At 32.7% G+C, this 15,974-nt stretch overlaps 1 pseudogene; it reads right to left on the reverse strand.

The window, feature by feature from the left end:
• Positions 1-324: 324 nt before the first annotated feature.
• LOC114740459 (ABC transporter B family member 2-like) lies at positions 325-3,121 on the reverse strand (annotated as a pseudogene).
• Between the last annotated feature and the right edge of the window lie 12,853 nt (positions 3,122-15,974).

Here is a 15,974-nt window from a genome sequence, read left to right on the forward strand (position 1 = left end):
CTGAGGAAGACGGATTAATTATTTTCAAATTTAGTAAGATCTAAGTGCTACTTCTTCCAGTTTATCATCACCTAAAGGTAAATGAGCAAAGCCAGATACGTAACTCGTTCCTGGACAATATTCTTGATTATGAAAAAATATATTTTTTTTGCTCTGGCTGTTATTTTCTGCCATGCATATCCAATCTAGGGGATAATTTTTTTGTTTAGGTAAATAAGACAGACCAGTTCAATTTAAAACGTTGCAGTGTCACCAAGAATAATTCCATCTTTTAAATACATTAAATAGTACTCATCATGAGTATCATCTAAAGCTCAGATATGCTTACAGGCCAGCGATAACAACGTTGAGCATGGTAGTGAAAGACTCTCCACCATTGGCGATATTCTTGTGAACAACGATGCTAGTGAACCAAACAAGCAGGGACCATGAAAGAAAAAGAACACAGTGCATGGAGCCAAGTCCTAAACCCTTTGCTAATCCCGTTTTTCGACCGTTCTGTAGGTGTTCATTAGGGCCGTTTTGTATGATCTTACTGCTCTTTCTTCTCCTGCAAATGCCTGTACTGTTTCTAACATTGCCTATCACCTGAAACCCACAAACAAAAAGAAACACAGTGCCATTCTTGAGTCTTCTTTATATACACACACACACATGGACACACAATATTAAGTCAAGCATTTCGCCGAACACGAAAGGGACGGTAGTTAAATTACTTCTTCAGCGATTTCACCATTCACCAGCTCTCACGTAGGATTTTCGAACTTTGGCAATTAGCCCAACTGTGACGTAAGCGTAGAGACCGCCAGCAAGGGCAATTAAGGGCACAATGGAGAGTGTCACTAAACTGATCTGCCATACTCGCGCGAATCCGATAATAAATCCCGATATGAATCTGCTAATGTAGTGGATGAAATTCCCTACCTGCAAAACCCGCCATTTCATGTGTGATTGATTTGAATATTGCACCCAATTGAATTTGCAGTTATTGAAGTCATTGCATATAAAATAAATCCGGAAAGAATTAACAAAAGGGGAAAAAATAATGAATGTAAAGCGAAAAATGATACTCCCCATAAGTTGTCTTATTCAATAACTTTGCTTCTTTCTACAGCGAATTACAGTATATTCCTTGTAATAATGATCTCCTAACGAGGAGTCAAACTTTGTGCTTTTACGAGGGAAGGTCAACAATTGAGAGAAAAGACAATAGAAAATTCATTTAGATACACCCAGGTAAATAAAAATAAAACATGGAAAAAAAGTATAATTTGATATGCTGCCATATTTATTTTTAATTAATTACATAGCTGCACTCAAAGTTCAATCTGAATTTTTAAGTCCTCAGAGCAACCAATGCCCGTAAATATAGAATCCACATTTCAAATTAATGAATAAGAATCCCATGTCGTGAAATTAAATTTATGTCATGAAGATTAGAGTTCAAAATAATAAAGTTGAACATATTTATATTGAAAGATATATAGTATAATTTTAAAAAAAATTCTAAAACTTTAAATTAAACAAACACAATATTAACTTTTCCTCATAGTATAGAGCTTGTAACAGTACGGTTCAATATTTTTCACGTCAATTTTATAAGAGAAAGACCTTAATTGTGTGTTTGCTTATCCCCATTCCAAAAGCGGCATTGCAATTTATGAGACAAAATTACTTTCACATTGCTTTGGCCGAAGTGATTTTATTGTAGTGGTTATATAATTTGAAAGCGACAAGCACGTGCAGTGAGAAATTGGAAGTAGGTGGTTTCCAATATCCAAGTAAATATTGAACCATGCATGAGCAGTTTCATATATACATGTGAAGATAGAAGAGGGAGGTGAGCAGTTAAAGTGGGAAATCAATAAACTTGAAATTAAAAGAGCATAACTAATCCCACCCGACTTATAAATGCCAACCCCCCCCCCCACTGCAATTAATTCCCCTCCCATTTAAAAGCTTGTGTCAGAATTCAGAAACCTCCTCTCTTTCCTTGGTCCAACACAAACACAGCACAGCACAGCACAACCACTGGCCTCTTTTTTGACAATTCCAAACAAACCTAACCAAGTTTTTGAGATTTCCATAAACGCTAAAAGTTTATATATGATTTCAACAATTCAGTGACCAAAAGTCGTCTTTTTGGAATATAAATACATACATACCTTCTCTGATAATGCATCTTGAACGACAATAATGTCACTGGTTATAGCAGAAATGACCTCTCCAGTTGAAGCCTCTGTGTCAAAAAGACTTATATCTTGACTCAGCATTGACCTTAAATACGCCATTCTCATCTTCGCCGCTTGCCTTTCTCCTGTATGCATCCAACAAGCCACCTCTGCATGCACCACCATATTCAATCAGTTTGTTAATTGATATGGCCATAATCAGTTAATTATAAGTTTATTTTATTAAGTTCGTGTGTGTGTGTGTATACCTGTCCAAGAAGAAAATAGTATTGCTATACTCAGGTACACGAAATCCAATGAATACTGCAAAATATATCACACCCGAGTGAACATTCATAGCATATATATATACCACCAAGAGCATGATAACACAGACAAAGAGAAAAAGAATTTATTGAGAGCCATCAAGGAAGGGAAACCCCAAAATGTTTCACTTTTGAAAAGGGGCATGTTCTTGTATCTGCAATTAAACCAGATTAGGAAAGCCGAAAAGGCGAAGGGGAAAGGAGAAGAAAGAATGGCCATAAGCATGGATATATACATGATGAAGAAGAAGAAGAGTGAAAGTGGTGGGTGAGAATGAATTAAAGTTGAAACAAACCTGAGCAACTTTGTGAGAAGCTTCTTTGGGGAAAAGATAAGCGAAGCCAATGATGTTGATCAACTTTCCGAAAAAGATGAAGAAAATAGGAACAGAAGCGCCATGAATACAAGCGCCAACAGATCCAACAGCCATGAGCACGTAATCATAAAAGTCAGCGAAGGAGAAGAGCTTTAACAAGGGAACTTTTTGCTGCTTTTTTGGCTGAGGATCTCCTTCTTTCTTTTTCTCCTTGGCGTCGTCCATGGAGGTGGTGGTTTTTGGGCCCAGAAAAGGGAAAAGAGAGAGAAGCTTGATGGGGAAAATGGGGAAGGAGTATAGCTGGGAGTGCCTGGAAGTGGAAGGTAGAGTTAGTGAATGTGAGAGGGCGATGCAGAAGAAGGGAATTAAAGAGAGGGTGGTGAGCTGTGATGTGAACGTGCAATGAAGGAACCAACAGGCAAGTTAGGAATCGGGTAGGAGTGTGGATGAGTTTTTTTTTTTTTTTTAGTCATTTATATAATTATATAAGTAGTCTAATTTAATGCAACGCATTTTTGAAAATGAGACTTTCACTTGCCTAATGTTTTAGGGGTTCGACTATTGATTAATTTGTAGGGTTTTAATATTACTAAATAATATTTCATTGTTATATCGGTGACACGTCATCTTCAAAGACAGTGATGAAAATTAATCATAACTCTAATTATGAACTAATTTTTTAATTAAAAAAACTACAAGGACATTGAGTCAACTTGGCCAGGGTTCTGGAATCTAAAATCTATGTCTGAAAATTAAATTATCTGCATATAGGTCACTTTGGCTTATAAATTTTGACCCCAGATCAAGATTGTAGAGTGGGAAGCTTAGTTTATAACTTTTAAATAAGAAAATGCAAGTATATGAGTGAATATATGGTAAGAAAATGGTAAGCTAGAGTATATATATGTGTGCACGCTATCATAATACGCAATTAAGTCTATTTGTGACACCCAATGCCATTGAAGATTTGTTTCGTTGGTTCTCTTTTTTCCCTTGGCACCTGTGAAGCTAGAGTATGAGATTGGTGTGCCTGAATTTTGTGATAACATTAAGAAAAAGTAAAGAAAAGTGGCTTCGGGGTTTCCAGTTTCAGTGTTGTGTGATGAGTTGTGACCCTCCAACCATTATATTACTTACAACAACCCACCACATGAGATATTAATTGATTTTGTGTAGGTTTTAAATTAAATTGTGTGCTTTTTTTCTTTTCCTTCCCCCCCCCCAAAAAAAAAAAAAAACCCCGGGTGGATTAAATTGCTGAGAATGATCTATTGAGCTTAACTATGAGCAAGAGTAAGCTCCAGTTAGCCTTTTAAGTACCCACCCCTGGATATTGTGTCATCCCACGTCAGGGAGATTTTCTTAAGAATAGAAAGAAAAATGACAACCGCCACCAATAGAGAATTAAAGGTGAACACACATAAATTGATTAATATTTTGGGTTTTTTCAACCATAATTTACACACCCGTTATACCACCGTTAATGAGAATTGAAATCACGACCTTATGCTTAAGAAAGATATTTAATGAAGACATTTAATATCTCTAGCCTATAAGGCCCGAGGTTTTGGGATTTTTTTATTCTGTAGAGTGTATTTTAGTATTTTTAGACTTGTAGTGTGGAATATACTCCGTTTTTTATTTTTTGCCAGCATAGAATATACTACTATTATGATAGTATATAATATGCTGTATTTATTTAAAATTTAAAATATAAAATATAAAATAATTGCACCTTTTCATAATAATATCAAACTTCTTTATACTACCGACATCAATCTCAAAAAGTATAATATGAGATACTAATGCTATTGAAGTAATACTCCGTGTGTGCGTGGTTGTACGTTGTAAAATAAAATTATACTCCTCCGGTCCTTAATATAGAACCCAATTGTTGAATTGATTTTGGTCTTAAATATAAAACCTATTTCTCATATTTATCAATTTTCTTTAAATTACCCCTATAGATACTCTATCAACCATAATCAAGTAGAAGAGGAAGAGGGGGTATTAATAAAGATGATTATGGTATTTTATGAAAAACGTGTCACATTTCTTATAATTAACTAACTTATCTAACTTCCTAAATCTAATCAAATTAGTTAAATGAGTCTTATATTAAAGACCAGAGGAGTATTAAAGATGCCAACACCAAGTTTCTAATCAAAATCTCCATTATCGTTTTTTTCCTACTGCTATAAATTAGGAAAGTTACTCTTAAAATGTGTTACAATAATATGAATATTTTTCTTATTTTTTAAACTATGCAATTATATGAAAATAAATAAACTGTATATGAATCTCGAAGCATCTGAATATATACGCTGAGACTGCGAAAGTTGAGGCGTATCATCAAATGTAATTAGAACTTAAAAGCTAGCGGTGATGTTTTGATGAGACGGCGTGTGATGATGTTCTATCGTGACCCCAACTCCTACTCATTTGGATTTTGGACCATTCAATTAATTGACCTCCCCCTCTGTTTTTGTAAGACAAAAATGGTCTAACTTTAAAGCTATGAAATTAATAAACGTAAGAAATATTAAATGAAAGAGACAAAATGACTAAATTTCTCTATTTATTAAGACTAAACTTCATTCATTACCCAGATTTTATATTTATGATCAAATATTGAAATATAGTAATCATGTGAGCTTGTAATAAACACATTGGAAAAATAGTAACATTAGATTTACCATTTTCAGCATTTGTTATCATACTGCTGAATGAGTACAAATGTGGGTTATATACGTGTGTGTGTGTATACACTCATTCAGTCCTAAATGTAAGACAGATTTTGCAGTATAATTTTACACTACAAAACGGTCTTATATTTATGATTGGAAGATTAATCACATAGACCAAGATTTTAATTAGCAGGCATTGTGAATTTGTAATTAATAGAGATTCCCTCCAAATATTGCTCGTTCTGTTTCCTTACAAATGTGATTAACCCAATTCCCCTTTAATTTTTGCTTCTAATAGTAGCTCCTTGCTTTTTATTAAATATTATGCCTCAAGGTCCATGCACTGACAAAAAGACTAATAACTCGCTGCATTTGAAAAATTCTGTTTAAATTGAGAGTGCCCTACAAAATAAGCTATAGTATTTGATGAGTTATATATATATGGCCATACAAAATTCTGTTTAAATCCAGTGACCAACTCTTAAACGAGAACTAACGAGTTTCTCTATGTCTGTAAACAAAAGAAGTGAACTAAGAAAGTAATTAGACAAATTAATTAACATGCTGTGGTCCCGTTTATTTTCATGTGATCATTATGTGTGTGTGTGTGTGTGTGACCTAGCCACTGGATAACTCATTCCTGATGAGTAAAGGCAAGATGTGGCAGCCTGCATACAGGTTTGTCACATCAAGAATGAATAGGAAGATAATAAGTCGTCTATTGAATATACATACACACACAGATATATATATATATATATATATATAAACTATTAATTTGATAATGCCAATTTGATAGCTAGGATCAGCGTATGTAGTTGATTTTCTAACCTTTTGTCTTCTACGGGCAAAGTGCAAGTGGACAAATACGTATATCATCAGCAATTGGGAATTTTGTAGCACGGCTTTAAATAAATATGAAGTTGTATGTATGTGGCTTTCCGGCTAAAGCCTAGCTAATAGGAGTACTAGTAACTGGCAATTGACAATTCCTTTCAACTTATGCAATTAATGTTATTTATAACAATTTTGGGTTCAAACTCAGAACCTCATTCAAACGAGACGAATGGTGTTACTGCTGAGACAACTAGTTATCTAACGTAATTTCTAAATTTCTTCTCAACAAGCTAGAATTAATTATTAAAAATGTCGTCTTAAAATTGATACTCCATCCATCTAGTAGTTCACAATATAAATTATTTTAATTGATTTATTAGAATTAAAAAAATTGTAATTAACTCGTTAAATCTGTTTCAAATTAATTTTTTTTCAACTTTACACATATTAAGTGTGGTTGTGAAGGAAAGAGAAAAATACGATGAGTCAATACATTTAAGCATTAATTATAGAGATAAAATTGATAGATAAATATTAATTAAATAATTTATATTTTGGACCAAAACTATTATTTTAGAAGCAATTTATATAGTGAATTAGAGGAAGTATTGCAAAAAGATTATGATTGAAGGTACCTTTGGAAATAATGAATAAATGAAAGGAGACAACCCGTGTGAGTATAATCCAAACTCTAAAGTTTGACTGTATTGTTAAAATTTAAAGATTAGTAGAAAAGACACATAGGAAGTTCACTGAAAAATCCATGCATTTTATCAAAAATAAAAAAGAATTAATGCAGATAATGCTAGAATCATGAAGAGCTTAATAATAAAAGTGATGAGGGGCGTTGACAATGAATGCAAAGAATGCAGAAGAGTGACAGAAAGGGAAGGCAAACGAGCAGCCACAAAGTGGTTGGAAGTTTCCTACAACCCATAAACCCAACAAAGTCGTTGGAAATCTTTAATGCCTCATAGCCAACCTAGAAGTTCATCCTCCATTAATGCACTTTGACAACTATACTTTCTGTTTTTTTTTTATGTAAAAAAAAAGTAGGTGCAGGTGCTCTCTTTTAATTAAATGAGTGAATTAATCAAATTAATTACCAAGTTTATGAGTAGCATTCGCAATAGGACTAGCATCTGTGTGTGTTACTTATAGTTTTTTTTTAACACGATTTGTTAATATATTTATGAGTTTTTATTGTTAACTTAATTTAATTACCTACCGTTTTATAGCTTAAACAAATATAATAAATGAAAACGTACGTGGACCTGTTTTACCAGCAAAGATTTTCACCCGTAAAGTTGGATCCAATTTTTTGTTTAAAAAAAAAAACTCGCAAAGCTCCATCCAAAAAACTAAATTACTATTTTGATGTCCATATTTAATCATTGATTTTTTATATATATTTGTATTTATATAACTTAGTGGTCGGCAAAAAAGAAATTCATATATATTTAACTTCGTGAACTTTTCGCTCAATGTTATCGCTTATATATATTAACTGATATAAGAAATATTTAAGTGAAGTCACACGTACGTTTATCGACATGTGAAATGTATAGAGAAAAAGCAACATTTAATTTTCCTCTTCAATTTAACAACTAGTGCGTTGGACACATTACTATGAGATGCTACTCATAATGATATTTAATTTTCCTCTAATTATATTTATAAGCCAGAAAGAAGTTTTATTTTTTGTCCTATGCATAAATTTTGAGTAGAAAAATAATCTTATCCCATTTAAAAGTCACATCATCAAATTTTTTACAATTTTAACATTCATTTATTATTATTTTATACATAGCCTGTTCTTTTCTTTTAAAAAATTATATCTTAAATAAGATAACATTAAAAATTTATCAAATTTTAATAGACATTATTAATAAGCTTTAAGGTTTTTTATGATTTCAGAAAAATATGTTAAAAGTAATTTATAAACAAAATTAAAAAAAATATTACTTCTGATTTTAAATATAAGAGCTAGTTTGTAATAAAATTTATGTTACAAACTAAATCTTATATTTAAAACTGAAAATAATAATAATAAATATCATAAGAATTAAAGGAAATTAAAGTTTGTCCTACTAAGATATGTGAGATTTGCAAGAGCCCCCTAAAGACAAAAAAACAAAAACCTTTTCATTAATTAGCTTGAGGCCTTGAGCCTTAAAGTTCTAGTTCTACGCAAAACATGCTGGCAAAAAAAAAAAAAAACTGCCTAGAACATGCAGATTCATCGAAGAACGTAATGACTTCTTTTAATTGGCCAAAAAAGAAAATCGAAGGAGTCTACGTTCATGATATCACAACTCATAAATATGTATGTACACAAGTCAAATACAGGTGATGGATATTAGTTGTGTTCATCACTATATCCATCTGTATCTGTCTTATCTATAATTTCATTAACTTGCAAACACAATGGCACTATTGAACCTTTCGGGTTTTCAGATAACGTCAAGTTATTGACAACCTTGGAATTTAAGGACATATATGGTTCTGTTTTGTTTTTGTCAAAATAATTTTATAAAATTGTTTTTCAAAAACAAGTTTTGAAAATAAAAAATAAAAAAATCTGTTTGGATGATTGTTTTAAAAAATTATATTTGAAAATAAACATACTCAAAAAGAAGGGTGAAGTTTTAATGAGAACTCAAGTTTTCAGATGATAAAAAAGCTATTGAACAGAGAAGAAAGACTTTCCCAATTTTCCTAAACAAAAAATAAGACATACAAAAACTTTTGTTTTGTTATTTTTAAAAACACTCAATTAAAAACAAATAGTCAAACAATTTTTTTATTTTTTATTTTTTAAAATAAAAAATTGTTTTCAACACACAAAAACAAACAGGTCCTAAACTTTCGGTTGATTGCCCACTCTCATCTTTTATTATCTTTAACATGAAAATGAGACATGATAATACATAATTCAAGTAAGAATTGAAAATAAAAGACGTTGCCTTAACTTAGCTACTCAGTCAATTCTAATAATTAATGATACCATGTGTTAAATTAAATAGGGCTAGTACATAATTGACATACATAATTGACACGGAAAAACGATATGTTGACATAGACATATAAGCAAAAGGTCTGAAACAAATACAAAAAAAAGAGATATATATATAATAATTATAAGTTTATTAATGCCTATTTTAGTCCAAATTAAATCTTTTACATGATGGAGTTTGTAAGCATGAGAATGATCCAAGACAATAAAATAACATATGAGATTCATGAGCTCTATGATTATATTTTACTTATCTTTACGCTGTATTCTGTATTAATTTATATCATTAGAAAAAAAATATTGCCCATAAGTGTTTATCTCAGAGGAAAATTAAATTGAGACGATTAAGCATATGCGATAAGGACGAGAGAAGAGCGGAGAAGAAAGTCAGAAACCTGAGTTGTGTTCATCGTTGAATTAGATGCCCATTTGTACTTGTACTCCTCCGGTCCTAATTATAAGACCCAATTGACTTATTTGAGGAAATTAAGGAAGTAAGTTAAGTTGGTTATTTATAATAAATAAGTGTTGTCATTTCTAAAATATCCTTGCTAATTAAGTATATTGGCTAAAACTATCATTATTAGAAGTATTATCTTGGAAAAAATACATAAATATAAGAGACAAAATGGATTGGGTCTTATAATTAGGACCAAATAAAAAGTCAAATTGGGTCTTATAATAAGGACCGGAGGAGTATTTGGTAAAAAGGCAAGCACTATCATTTAATCCTCAGCAAACTTTAACCACAAAATAAACTTCCAGTTCCACACATTTTCAGCCTAATTAAAATCAACTTTGAAAAATAAGCTCCCTCTTAAATTTTATCAGTTAGTCAGTAAGGTTTCACCATCTTTTGCATAGTTTCTTTTCTTGATACAGTCAGGTTTGAGTATCAGTGGACTCATACAGGAGGCAGTTATTTTAACGATATTATTTTCATCTACGTCTCAACCATATTTAATTAAGGGAGTGTTTGGATGAAACCAAACCATGGTTTGGAGAATAGCTTCTGGAGAATAGATTCTGAGAAGAATAGATTTTATAAAGAATAGATTTTGTAAAAAAGTGATTCTGAGAAGTGAGAGTGTTTGGATAGTTGTTATCAGAAGCACTTTTTATATGTACAAATTACAAAAAGGGACATAAGTTAATATGATAATTACATAAAAGATAAATTTTATAATATAATTTAATTTCAAAAAATAAATTTGTTTATAATATATTGAAGTGGCGCTATATTTGGTATGCCGAACCCAGACCTCAAAGAAATAAATATTTGGTATATTTATTGATTTATTGATTATCATGTGTATTAATAAAGAAACCAATTCATTAACAATTATATATATCCTCACCGACGCAGGGGTATAAGATATATAAGATATACATGAACGCATTAAAAGTTAGCACATATTCCGGCGCAGGGGTGAAGAGGCGTCTTCAGAGGAGCGAAGGCCAAGGACGAACAGGCGAAGTGTGAAATAATTCTTGTGGGTGTTTTTGTCAAATACACCGTTGATAGCCTCTGACAGTCCCAACGACTCGTTTTTTAATTTCCAGAAGCGAAAAATTGTCACTTTCCAGAAAACCATGGTTTCATCAGTCCAAACCAAGGTTTTGATTCTAACCAAGGTTTTGACAAAAATGAGGCTGTTTGGATATCACTTGGTCCAAACCATGGTTTTGTCTCCAAAACCATGGTTTGGAATGATATCCAAATAGGCCCTAAGACAGATCGAGTTTTTATATATTTTTCACTAAAGTCCCTCTTCTCTATACGGATTTTCTGACTAGAAATACACCGTGCATAAACACATTTTCCATCCAACATAATTAAGAATGACATAATATATGAGAAAAATTAGGTATATAGTATTTCAGAGACAACGCACACAATAACTTCATGTAATTAAAATTTTAACCCCAACTGCTCTGGAGATATTTGAATAGTTGTTAAAGAAAACTATCATATCTCTTTTAGCGGTTTGGAAAATACTACCTCCAGTCTTAATAATAAGAACTAGTTGACTAATTTGAGGAAATTAAGAAAAGAAGTTAAGTTAGTTATTTGTAACAAATAGGTGTTGTCTTTCCTAAAATATCCTTACTAATCAAATAGACTGGTTAGAACTACTATTATTAGAAGAACCACTTTGAAAAAATACATAAATATAAGAGATAAAATGGATTGAAGTATTATATTTAGGACTAAAATAAAAGTCAAACAAGATCTTATATTAAGGACCGGAGGTAGTAATTAATTAAGAGGCAATAATGCAATGTTTAGGAAAAACCGTTTACATACTACGCGCCAAAAGAATTTGTAAATTACTTCCTTTTCCTCATACAATAATTATCAAGCTGCAATAATCATTCTTTCCCATAAGCTGCACCCAGAATTTTTGTTCAGTATCTGATGATTTTATTATCATCCCTAAAACTTCATTCACAAAGACAAAATAATCCAACGCCACCGTCTCATCTTTATCATCTAATCTCCTAAGTGATGACAACATAAACTCAACAATATCAGTAAAGTTTGTTTATCTCAGCTGTCAGTTCAGTACTTTACAGACCGGATTTTCTTTGACCATAACATGCTACACTTGGCAAGCATGCTTCTCAAGGTATCTATACTCGGCACTAAAACCCTATATCACTTCAACTTAGTCAACTGCAACAGTTAAATGTCATATTCATGTATTTACATAATGAAACTGCCCATTTGATTCAAAGCTACCTGCAACCTAATATTAAGAATTGTAAGAGCAGCAGCAAACCATACATTTGTGGAACCATATGGAAGAGCTTTTGAAATCTTCAATCTTTTGCCCAAACGTTACTCTTATAAGATCATATATAAGCATAAATCTAGTTTGAGGAGCACTACACTCTTTTGGGGAGGAATTTTCTGCGCAAACCAGATAATTTACGACTGTCAAGAGTTCCGAGAGGGAGGAGAGAACATCTTCCTGCACAAGATATTCGTTTTTCACGCAGTAAAAGTAAAATAAAATCATTCATCACTCCTGTACTACATTTCGACATCAAACCAATGAGAATGTCAAGGCACAATGCATAACCAGGCGGGAAATTTTGCTTAATACAGCCTAATAATCATCCGCAGAGTCTTCGATTTCCTCTGATTTCACAAATAAGTAAATATAAGCTATTCGTCCTGATAACCCGCAGAATCGATATATGTACGTGAGGCAGCGGATTTGGCAATATTACGTGCTGATGAACTTTCAGCAGCCCACCTCATCCTGTGGTTAGCTTGTTTCCTCTGTTTTTCCCCCCCTTGGGATATTACTTGACACTCTGAGGAGCCTGTGCACCTGTTAAGATAAACTCTGAACTAATGTAATGAAGCATGGTGAATCGATGACCAAGGAAGATGACGTAGAGAGAAGGGAACATGCTTGTCATGTGCAGAGTTTGTTAACGATTACTGTGGAATCCTCTCCCTTTTTCTCTCTGAAGTTTCTCCTTTACCTGTGGTTCAGTTCTCCGATCTCAAAGTTTCTCTCCTTTTTGATTCATGTCGTTTTCCCTTATGGTGTAATTCTTCCGTTATCATTCTCCTTTCAAGTTCCAATCTTTGTAATTTGGTTTGAGTTGCATGTATATCTTGTACTGATTTTTGAGTCATTGGAGTTCTAAGCACTATATATTCCTTTGAATTCTGCTACTCTGTGTGAGGTTCATAGCAGGGGTCTATCTTCGAGCAAGACAATAACATTTACAGTATAATAGATCCGAGGGGGCAGGTGCTCAGTCATTAATGAAAACAATGCAAACCGGCAAATCTTCTCCGCGGCCCTTCACCTTTTAGGGTGTGTTTGGTTGGAGGGGAGGGGAGGGGAGGGCAAATGAGCCCCTCCCCTCATTTGGTTAAAAATTTTGGAGGGGAGGGGAGCTAAAATGTCCCCTCCCCTCCCTCCCTCCCCCCATTTTGGCTCCCCTCCAAATTGGGGGTTTTTGGAGGGGAGCCAAAATTTTGGACCATTATGCCCTTATAGCTTTTTTAATATTCCACTTCTATCCATAAAATATATTATTATAATATTTATTTCAAATAAAAAATATATTATCCTAAGTAAAAAAATAAAAAATATATACATTATTATAATTAAAAATATATTATAAAAATTATTTAAAAATAAAAAATATTTAAATAAAAAATTATAATATTATAAAATTAATTGTTTTTTATAAATATATTATTTATTAAATATATTTTAAAGCTGGAAAAAAAGATAGCCTAAAGAAAATAAAATTTTATTTTTCTTATAGCATATAAAATTTGTTAATTGGATTATTTTAAATATATTATTATATTAATTAGAATAAAAAATTACTATACCAATTTTTTAATACACATATTAACATGATAAGACTGAATTTTTATTAAATTATATAATTTAAATTAAGATGTAAATTAATTTATATAATATATCAATAAAAAACATAAACTAATATGTAAGGGTAAAATGGTAAATTGATTATTACTATCCCTCCCCTCCCCTCCTTAAACCAAACAAGGGATCATTAAATGCCCTCCCCTCCCCTCCTTTTTAATCAAACCAAACAAGGTGAGGATGAAACCTCCCCTCCCCTCCCCTACCCCTCCCTCCCTCCCCTCCCCTCCCCTCCCCTCAAACCAAACAGGCCCTTAGAGTAACAGAAGGGGGAATGGGCTGTAGAATAATCTGTATGCTTGAACCAGGCCACTCAAGATCCTCAATAACTTCCTTCAGTGCTGCAGACTAGAATTTGACGCCATAATTGAAAGATAAGTTGCACTGCATAACATTCTCCCCAACAAACTACACGAGAGAAATGCTCCTCCTTTCAAAGTCTACGTATTTCCCAAAGCTCAGTAACAACAGAAAAATGTAAGTCGAAGTGTAATTCAAAATTTATTCAAGAATATAAAAGGGTCCATATCTAGCTGTAATTAAAAACCTGTGACCTATAAATTGTCAGTTTCCATTGGCCCCTTTCATCTGAAGCAAGGAAAATAAAGGCGTCTGCTAAAGAAATAAAGACAGGTCCATCAACATTAAAACGTCTCCAAATCAGAGAGTAATATTAAAAACGAAGGCGATTACATACTACAGTCAACGAATGACGAGTATTACTCCGCTCCAAACGGGAATTTCAAAAGGAATGATGGTTCAAAGCAGCTAGGATCACCGGGCATTTGTGAGCCGGGGGTGCAGCGGCCTGTTATCCTTTCACTGTAGAGAGCCAGAGGTGTTCGCTGCTCTGTGAAGCTAGCCTCACGCATTATCTCCTCCCGTCTAGGAGCCGCGAGACTCAGACCTTCGCCTAGGCCCCGCGACTCAGCACCCGACTTGGAACGGGCAAGCCAGCGAACGCAGCCTCTAGCTCAACCAGGTGTTACAAGCTTGCGCTACCAAGCTCAGCTAGAGGGTAGGCCTTTCCAATCATTTATATTCTGTCATTTCTTTGATAAAATAGGCGATGTGGGACTCCCAAGCGATTTTCTCTTCCTTCTTCCAATACATCACCCTTCTTTATTATTCTTTTATTTTTTTTTTGGAAAAATAGAAACTCTAGAGTCACGAGAAAACTTCCAAAACGCAGAGGACAAGCGACAACATTGGGAAAATAAAATAAAACAACAAAAAATAGAACAAAATAAAAAACTAAATAAAAAGGCAGTGAAAAGTCCGCCATCTAACATAAAAAAGTGATATGAGAAAATATTAGAAATTCTTCAATTTTATCGAGTTATCATTTTTAAGAAATTTTAGAGATACATTATTACAACCGCTTCAATTTTTTTTTTGGGTACAATATTACAACCGCTTCATGTTATAAAGTGTTAAATCCTAAGTGTTTCTTTGGAAAATTTCAATAGAAGTTCCAAAAAAAAAAAAAAGAGAAAATCCTCTTACTATTAGGCTATTCTCTCATACTCTCGGGTTGGGGTGGGGGAAGGCAATGGAACTAGGGGTGAGTATTCGGTTTTTCGGTTCGGTTATCGGTGATAACCGAACTAACCGAATAACCGAATAGAGTAAATTTTAAAAACCGAACCGAAACCGATTAACCGAACTAACCGAAAATTTCGGCTCGATTAACCGATTAACCGAAATATATAAATATGAAAAATGATTTTAAATTAAAAATAATAATAAAACACAATTACAACTATTAATTAATAAATATTTTATGATTCAATGTGATTTATTATAATAATATTTGTTATAACCATATTTATTGAATATAAATATATTAAAAAAGTTCACATATACCTACATATATATTTAATATAATAATATTTATTAAATATAAATATATGATATATTTATTTCGGTTATTCGGTTATAACCGAATTTTTTTTCTACTAACCGAACCGAACACCGAAACCGAATTATTTAAAAAATAAAAACCGAATATATAACTGAAAACCGAAATAACCGAACCGAAAAACCGAAATTGAATTCGGTTCGGTTCGGTTTTCGGTTACGGTTCGGTTTTGCTCACCCCTAAATGGAACTATGTAAAACAAAGGATAGGATCCAAAATCAAGCAAAAGGGAATAAACAAGCAATAGTGACAAACTGATAGCGCATTTATGAAGG

This window comes from Neltuma alba, unplaced genomic scaffold (assembly GCF_004799145.2).
Source record: "Neltuma alba isolate B1F8T4 unplaced genomic scaffold, ASM479914v2 tig00003156_pilon, whole genome shotgun sequence".
Classification (NCBI taxonomy): Eukaryota; Viridiplantae; Streptophyta; class Magnoliopsida; order Fabales; family Fabaceae; genus Neltuma; species Neltuma alba.